Consider the following 2,237-nt stretch of genomic DNA (forward strand, 5'->3'; position numbering starts at 1 on the left):
ATTATGTGCCACATTCTGGGGCTCTACTGCTTTAGGTGGGCTATGCCTTCCTGTCCACAATATGTTTTTGTAATCCACTAGAGTTGATGCATTTTTGGAAAGTTGCCACTTGCGCTGTTATTAAGGAGGTTTGAAAAGTGCCATATATTTGGTGTTGGTTTGGACTCCGAAGTGCCCACTGTGATGGTGTAATTGATTTTGAATCGTAATGATTTGCATGTGACTTTCCATTTATTGATGAAGTCTGAAAGTGTACTAGTTGTGAAGGAAAAGCTCCATACAAAAACACATTTAATCCATTCCTAGATGTGTTGAATTTGTGTTGCACACCTATAGTGTTCTCATTACTGGCCTTAGCCTTCTTGTGTGCCTGTTCCTTGAAATATGTCGCTCGATTTTTCTCACTCGAAAAAGTTCGCTCAGAGAAGGGGAGGACTCTTCTCAACCAAAAAAGAGGCCCCCCTCTCTCCAACAAGACCATACGCTAATCTCTTTTGCCTTCTCTCTTTTTGGTAAATCCAAATCCACAATAGATATTCTCGCTTGAACCACGGCCCACACAAGTTTGGATCCGTTTCGTCTTCCTTCTTCTTGCATCTTAGCGATCTGGGCAGGTAAGGGCCAATAATATTATTTCTGATTCTGATGATGCCGAAGCAAGAAAAAGAGTTTAATCCTGAGCTCTGTTTGTGTTTGGTGGGGGCAGGCCGGGATGCTTCGCTGAGGCGTGCGTTTAAACCTCTCTGCTGGGAGAACCCTAGTGCGTGCGCTGCGAGCGATGGAGGACAGTGGCAGTAGTAGGGTGTTGGTGTGGTGCAGTGGCCTGTTCGGCGCGATTTACCTGGTGGGTTACTGGACGGTGGCGTTGCGTGGTTGGAAGGGGAAGAAGGCCAGGCACGAAGCCGCCAGCTGCTGCATGTCCCTCCTCCACGGCACTTTGGCTACGCTCCTAACAGCCTGGGACCTCCTCCCGCCGCTGCTACTGCAAGGGCCGAAGCCGTGGCAGCAGCTGCTGGACGCTCCCAACACGCCCTTCCAGGACGCTGTGATGGAGTTCAGCACCGCCTACTTCCTGGTGGACCTGCTGCACTACGCCCTCTTCGTCCCCCAGGAGCCCCTCTTCATCCTCCACCACATCGCCACCTCCACATACATGCTTTCCTGCCGCTATTACACCACGCATGGCGCCGTCTCCGTCATGGCCCTCCTCGGCCTCGCAGAATGCACCAGCTTCCTGCAGAACCTCTGGACTCTGGCCTCCTTTGACGACTCCCCCTCCGCTGCGCACGTATTCCACTTCTTGAACCCGCTTTTCGTCCCGATCTTCACTTTTGTTCGGGGCTTCCTTGGACCGTGGCTCACGTGGAACCTCTGCAGATTCTACTTCTCCGGTCAAGCGGATTCTGTGGTTCCCAGGTGGCTCGCGTATTACTGGATGTCCACCGTCATTCTAGCAATAGCAGGTAGCCTCTTCTGGGTGTCTAGATTGTGGGCCAGGCTTTTCGAGTTTCACAAAGCGAAATTGCTTGCCGATGCCAAGTCCAGAAAGTTAGAGTGAGTGGGGTCATTCACCTATACAACAACCTGCGTGATTCATCAAACGACGCTTATCTGCTTCAAATTAAAACTTTTGGGACCTCTGCCAAATTTCAAATTTTGAAGGTTTGTCGTGCTAAATTCCAGTGCCTCTTTTCTTTTCAAGGTTTGTCATTCTGACTCTATCACGGTAGGCTTCCAAGCTTAGTTTAAACTGGGGTGATTTCTTACTGCAGTATGTGGGCACAGTGCACAGGCTGCCTAGCTTCCTAATCCTTGTACAACTTTGAGTGATGTATCATAGAGCAGATTGAAGAAGATGCTTGGTTATGGAAAGGGGTAGATGGAAACCAGATACCTTGCTTGACTCTTCCTTTCATCAAAGAGAATACACACTTTTTTTTCAAGATTTTAAATTAGAGATTTTGTGCAGAGTGTGCCTTGTCAGGGTTAACTTTGTTAGGGTTAATGAAGGGAGTATGAGTTTATGCTTTGCTCGAAAATAGATTTGAACTCATTCTAGAACTATTAATATCCTGGAGCCCATCATGGAACTGCAATGTCATGATCCTCAAGTGAAAATGAATGTGAATGTCTACTTTTTGCATGTATTTATATTGTACATTCATCTGAGCATGCATGTAATCCGTACAATTTTTACATATTAGACATTACTATCTTTTCACTGTCTACTGCATTTT

General features: G+C 47.3%; 1 pseudogene across 2 annotated transcripts; it reads left to right on the forward strand.

Annotated features, from left to right (window-relative positions):
* The first annotated feature begins 480 nt into the window (after positions 1–480).
* Positions 481–1,955, forward strand: LOC147617543 (TLC domain-containing protein At5g14285 pseudogene; annotated as a pseudogene). Of its 2 annotated transcripts, XR_015262240.1 has the most exons (3): positions 481–614; positions 707–1,662; positions 1,773–1,955. The product of XR_015262240.1 is annotated as a TLC domain-containing protein At5g14285 pseudogene, transcript variant X2 (transcript). The 2 variants fall into 2 exon arrangements; XR_015262239.1 differs by having other exon boundaries at positions 707–1,955.
* Positions 1,956–2,237: the final 282 nt, after the last annotated feature.

Source organism: Cibotium barometz, chromosome 36 (genome assembly GCF_041138505.1).
Source record: "Cibotium barometz isolate CiBa-2024 chromosome 36, ASM4113850v1, whole genome shotgun sequence".
NCBI lineage: Eukaryota > Viridiplantae > Streptophyta > Polypodiopsida > Cyatheales > Cibotiaceae > Cibotium > Cibotium barometz.